General features: G+C 45.1%; 1 long non-coding RNA gene across 1 annotated transcript; it reads left to right on the top strand.

Moving 5' to 3' along the window:
* The first annotated feature begins 248 nt into the window (after positions 1 to 248).
* On the top strand, positions 249 to 3367 carry LOC307184741. Its single transcript, XR_013827817.1, has 3 exons — positions 249 to 313; positions 967 to 1037; positions 2844 to 3367. It is a non-coding gene; the product is annotated as an uncharacterized lncRNA (long non-coding RNA).
* Positions 3368 to 6760: the final 3393 nt, after the last annotated feature.

Below are 6760 nucleotides of genomic sequence, written 5' to 3'. Positions count from 1 at the left end.
GTTTTTCTTTTGCTCCTCTGGGGATTTTCGCTTTAGTTCTCTCTCCAGGAGTGGGGAGTGAAATCTCCAAGCCTACCTCCGACGTGTGTTTTGAAGTCGGAAAAAACTTTTGGTTTCTGAGCGGGTCGAGCCTTCCTGATTCCCCAAACAAATTGGCTGGAGGTCATTGGGGAAAGGGCAGGCACCATTGGTTCTCCGGCGTAGTTACCACCTGTGTGCAGTTAGTGGGACTAAGAGCGGTGAGGAATCCATCGCCAAGTCTGGCAACCGTGACAGCTTCAGCCCGACTCGGAATGTCACAGAGCTCAGTTGTGTATGTTATACAACATGCAGGCGGGGCTTGGACACCGTCCAATCACTCCGTAGCAAATGGTTTCGAGTCCTGGTTCTAAATTCAGATTAACCTGGGTTGGAATCTACATTCACCACCTAACTATCTGTAAGGGCTTGGGCAAGTAACTTAACCAACCCTCCATAAGTCTCTGTTTCCTCACCTGTACGGTGGGACTAAAAATGGACAGCTTTTTAGGGTTATATAAGTAATAAGATAATGGAAAGCTATTAGTGCAGTGCCTGATATAAAGTGTGTGGTGACTATTATTTATATCAAGTTGTAGTTGCTATTATTTATCAATAAACGTTTATTGAGCTTGTAGTGATCTTGTATTAGGTTGTGGGAGGAAAGATTACTTCCTAGATGAAGTATTTCTCTACCCAGCCCTTTCCATCCCTGCCTGAAATTAATGTTCTCAACGTCTGCCAGGATAGAGTTCTCAAGTATATGCCTTCCCTGGGGAGAGGGAGGTCCCCTGGAATATTAATGAGATAGGATATCGGTGTGAACGCTTGTAGGGATCAGGATAGATGGTCTAATTTTTTTTAAACTTTTTGTTTTTGAGGTACAAATTCGGTAAAGTGCTTTGTGTACAGAACAATGAATTCCTATGTATGTGTATCCCCATGTAGCTGCCACCCAGATCAAGACATAGAACATCTCCAGCTTCCTCATGCCCCTTCTCATCCAGAGTCCCACAAAGGTAACCACTCTTCTCACCTCTATCACCAATGTTTGAACTCGTTGTGGATGAATTACATAGTATGTGCATTTTTGTGTCTAGCTTCTTTCACTCAACAATGTGTCTATGAAGTTCATCCATGTTGTTGCATATAACATGGTTCATTCTTTTCCATTGCTGCGTATTATTTCATTACGTAAATATTCAATAGTTTATGTAGTCATTCCACGGGTGGATGTTTGAGTTGCATCAGGTTTTTGCCTATCATGAATGAAGCTGCTACAAACAATACTTTTTACCAGCTTTATTGAGGTATACTTAACAAAAATTGTATATATTTAAAGTGTACTACATGTTGTTTTGATATACATGTACCTTGAAGCTAATTAACAGCCAAGCTAATTAACATATCCATCACCTTACATAATTACCTTTTGTATGTGTGTGTGTGTGTTTGGGGACGGGGGTGGGGTACGGTGAGAATGATTAAGATCAAATCTCAAGTATATAATACAGTATTATTAACTATAGTCACCATGCTGTACATTAGATCCCCAGAACTTATTCTGAACCTTTTTACCCCCTGACCTACAGACATTCTTATATATGTCTTTTGGTGGAAATACATCCATTTATGTTGGGTTTATACCCAAGGATTGGAATCGCTGGCTCATAGAGTACACACATATTAAGCTTTAAGTATACTGCGAAACATTTTTCCAAAGTGGCATAACAATTTATATTCCAGTGACATGAGATTTCTGGTTGCTTCACATGTTTGCCAGGGTTGATACTGTCAGTCTTTTCAATTTAAAAACGGGGTTGTATATTTCACTGTGATTTCTATTTACATTTCTCTGATAATGATGTTGAGCAGCTTTTCATATGCTTTTTGGCCATTTTGATACCCTTTTAGTGAAATACCTGTTCAAGTCTTTTGCCTATTTCTCGGGGGTTTTCTGTCTTAATGATCTGTGAGAATTCTTTACCCATCATGGATGAGCCCTTTGTCCAATACACGTATTACAAATACCTTCTCCCAGTCTGTGGCTTTCTTTTCATTCTCTTGATGTTATCTTTTGATAAACAGAAATTCTTAATTTTAATGACATCTGATTTATTAATCTTATCTTTTATGACTAGTGCTTTTAATGTCCTGTTTAAGAAATCTTTGCCCAGCCTAAGGCCATAGAGGTCCTCTCCTTCATTTCCTTCTAGGAACTTGGTTGCCTTAACTTGCACATTTAGGTCTATGATTCATCTCAAATTAATTTTTTGTGCAGTCTGGGGTCAAGATTTATTTTTTCCCATACAGATATCCAATTAGCTCAGCACCATTGGCAAGTAGTTTTGTTGAATGAATGAATGGATATTTATTAAATGAAAAATTTGGTTAAGAAAACAAAGTGACCAGTTACTTAAAATCCAGATTGTCCAGAAAAATCCAAGGTACATGATCACAATAAGACAAATACAAATTATCACATTACATTGGTCCTAGGACCATTTCTACTTTTTCAGTGTGTCATGGATACCATTAGCGCAAGCAGCCTCAGGGTAGAACACGGGTCAGAAATTCTTACCTAGAATTTGATCTAGCCTGATTTAGTCCCATCTTTGCTTAGGTCACATTTTGTTCAGCGTCCTGACCCTTAGGCGATTTTGTGGTAGGGGGGAGGGGAGAGCCAAGAGCCAGAAGAGAAATTCCTTATTCGTATGTGTGTATATATTTTTCTTTGAGCCCCTTTTTATTCCTGGGGCATTACTTGACTTTTATAGAATTTTATTCCCATTTTTTTGTTTGTTTGTTTTGTTTGTTTTTTAAAGTACACAGTTCTTTCTACCCCATGTGGCCTCCTGGAACTGGAAGGAGCCTCGAGAAGTCATCAGGTACTGCCCATGGGACATGGACCAGATATTGAAACCGTCTTTCCGAGATTACTGGAGCCTCCTTGCCCATTCAAAATGATTTAAAGACCTTTGCTTTAATTCACTGATCTGTACCTAGGAAAGCTGAGAAAAGGAATGAAGAGGGAGTAAATAGTCTTTAAAATGCAGGCATGACTCAACTGTCACCATGACACTGAAGAAGTTTTATGTCTCAGTAGGATTTAATTTAAATACTTAGGAAATTCTATCGTTAATCCTCATTTTCAAGGCTAGAAATACCTTTTGTATAGTGCCCAGTTATCCTCATTTATCAGTTTTCTTAAGTCTTAAGTATTTGTATTACTTTATCCCAAGGTGGATCACCTTGGTAAGCATTTATTAAAATGCCCTTATCTAAATATCTTGTCTTAAAATGATTTTTAAGTTTTTATTGATGTTTATTGACATATAGAGAAGTACACAGATCATCAGAGCACAGCTCAATAAATTTTCACAAACTGAACAAACTTGTCACTAGCACACAGATCGAGAAACTAAGGAGCACCACAGCACTGGCAGACCTGTTTTAGAACAGTGGCATTTTCTACATCCTCACAGGTCTCGGTGGGGGGGCCAAGGCATGACTCAGCTTTCCACTTCCCACCTAGAACTCTCGCCAGTAAATCCCTGTCTCTTTTCAGCTTCTTTAGACCAATATTTTTCTTGGGTGTTGCAGAATGAGAGCTAGGTTTGGAGTAAGAAGGTGTGAGTTTTATGGGAGGAGGTAGAGGGCTGCATCTTTGGGCACAGCTATGACAGCAGGCTCAAGCACGACATGGCAGTGGAAGCCCTGGGGCACGGAGGCAGCATGAAGCAAGATGGGGGACCAGTAAGGGGAAGGGGGTGATGGTGGCACTGCCAGAGAAATGAGGATGCCAAAGATGAGCAGGGCTGACCTCACCCCTCTGAGGTAGTATCTCTAGACACCCTTCCTGCCCACCACCCTAACAGTGTCACTTGAGAAAGGATGTAGGGTTTAGTCAGATGGCTGGTATCCCTGTCAAATGGCTTAGCCCCTCTGAGTCTCAGCTCCCTAATCGACGATAACTGGCCTCCCTGCTTCGTGGAGGTGTGTGCTGATCAAATGAGGTAGTGAATGCATGTGAGAACAGTTGCCCTGTTCACAGGATTTATCTCTGCCAAGCTTGGGCCCTTTTCTCTCTTTCTGTTTGAAGAGCTTGGCAAGCAAGTCGGATGAGAGCAGAGGAGGGTAAATTCTCAACACCTTGCTATGGCTGCCTTCACTTCTGGGGCTCTGGATCTCTTATCTGAGGATTAAAGTTTTCAAATCTCCCTTCAGGGAAAAGGAATTCCATGAAAGTGTAAATTGTCAACTGATCGTTTCATATCTCGTGACCAATCACTGGGTCCATTCTGAACCTGCCTTACATTTAGGTCCCAGATGTCTGTCTCGCCAGCCACCATAACGCCTGAAACTCGCAGCACAGGAGTCTGTGCCTGTTGGCGAAGAGACTCCCGCCATTTCCACACAGATTACCAGAGGAAGAGGATGCCTCCCTGCTAGGAATGTCTGCCTCACCTCCCAGGGGACCTCAAACATTGTCTTCCAGGCCACATATTAGCCTAGATTTTCAGGTGCAAGCAATCAAAAATGACTCTGGGGCTTCCCTGGTGGCGCAGTGGTTGAGAGTCCGCCTGCCGATGCAGGGGACACGGGTTCGTGCCCCGGTCTGGGAAGATCCCACATGCCGCGGAGCGGCTGGGCCCGTGAGCCATGGCCGCTGAGCCTGCGCGTCCGGAGCCTGTACTCCGCAACGGGAGAGGCCACAACAGTGAGAGGCCCGTGTACGGGGAGCCCACGGAATCAGCAGGATGACTAGAGAACTTGACCAGTTGGATGTGCTACCAGGAACAAGGCTTAAAAATCGTACTGTAGAACTGGTCCAGGGAAGATGCCATCACCACAGATATAGGCAATGCACGTTGCTGCTGCCGCCTCTGGAAACGATGTAATTGCCACTCCCACCACTGCCGCCACCCATTGGTAGGTAGAATTTTTGTGTCCCATCACTAGCTTCTGATCCAAAATCTGGGTTGGAACATCTGATCAGCAGAGCCCAGATCATGTGCCCAAGCCCTGGTTGCAAAGAAGGCTCAAAAATCAGGTTATGTGATTTAACTCAGAGTTTTAACTCTGCAAAGTGGGCTCTGCCTCTTAAGGAAGGGAATTCTCCAAATTCAGATGCTGGATGGCCAGAACATGTGCCTCTTCCTTCCAGTCTTTACATCCATCTCTTGTGAGCATTGATTGAATGAATAAGCATTCTTTGATCCATCTAGCCCTGGGACACAGATCCAGACAAGTTTCTGAAGCTTACAAGTTGGAGAACCAGGAAATGGATTCTTGAGAAGCTTTGAGGATGGAGGCCAGCCAGCTAGCCTCACCTTGCCTGTACACTCTGCTGTTTGGCCAGGTGATACTTTTCCTCTTCAAAATTCTTCAAATAGACACTGAGTGAATGATGTTTGGTAAAAGGAAGGAAGGAAGGGGACTTCCCTGGTGGCGCAGTGGTTAAGAATCCACCTGCCAATGCAGGGGACACGGGTTTAATCCCTGGTCCCGGAAGATCTCACATGCCTGCGGAGCAACTAAGCCCGTGTGCCACAACTACTGAGCCTGTGCTCTAGAGCCCACATGCCACAACTACTGAAGTCCACGCACCCTAGAGCCCGTGTGCTACAACAACTGAGCCCATGCGCCGCAACTGCTGAAGCCCATGCTCTAGGGCCCGTGCACCACAACTACTGAGCCTGTGCTTTAGAGCCCGTGAGCCGCAACTACTGAAGCCCACGTGCTCTATGGCCCGTGCTCCACCACAAGAGAAGCCACCGCAATGAGAAGCCCGCACACTGCAATGAAGAGTAGCCCCCGCTCGCCACAACTAGAGAAAGCCCGCACACAGCAACAAAGACCCAATGCAACCAAAAAAATGTTTAAAAAAGAAAAAAAAAGGAAGGAAAGTGGGAGGGAGGGAGGGAGGGAGGAAGGAAGGAAAGCGCCTTGAACACATCACCCACCCTTCCCCAAGTCTCAGGTTTCATTCCTAGCTCTGCGTTACTTTAACCACTGCTCTGGGCCTCAGTTTCCCCATCTGTTAACAAAGGAAAAAAAAGGACCCAGCCTGGCTTACCTCCAGCACCTCCAGCTCCAATAGTGTCATGAAGGAGCTGAAGGGTATGTGGCGCGGCTGCCCAGCACATCAGGGGGTTGGCCGCGTATACTGACAGTGTCCCAGAGCTGGTGCTTGTGTAACAGGCGGATTTACCGAGAGGGGACGACTGTTTGCTCAGCAGCCGAGAAGTCTATAATTAGACTGTCACAACATCAGCAAAAGTACAGGATCAATGTAATCAGAGAAGAAATGGAAAAGAACACGGCGTCAGTCAAAGTCTCCAGTGGGTCCCCGTGGTTTCCGGACCACTAATCGCCCAGGCGATTCAACCTCCCGCTTGTGGGTTTCCTCCTGGTGATGACCAGGTTGGTTTGGGCCTGACTGCCCTTTACCACTACCCAGCTCTCCTCCTTCTCTTCCCCTTCTCCCTTCCCCTGCTCACTGAGTCTTAGGAATGAGAGACCAGAGGAGGCAGGACCTGTGCCACAAACTCATGGGCCGAGGCACCTCTTTTCCTCATAATGTGTATGTGTGTGGAGTGGAGGAGAGCCAACTATAAAATCCAGATCCCTGGGCCCCATCTTGGCCCTACTGGGTAGGTGCCTTAGAATCTGCATTTAGCACATCCTCAGGTGGTTCTAGGTACGCTGAAGCTTGAAGACCACCGGGCTGAGCCATCCT

Source organism: Stenella coeruleoalba (assembly GCF_951394435.1).
Source record: "Stenella coeruleoalba genome assembly, chromosome: 1".
In the NCBI taxonomy this organism is placed as follows: Eukaryota; Metazoa; Chordata; class Mammalia; order Artiodactyla; family Delphinidae; genus Stenella; species Stenella coeruleoalba.
The sequence above is the reverse complement of the archived record's forward strand: the minus strand, read 5'-3'. Positions and strand labels throughout refer to the sequence as shown.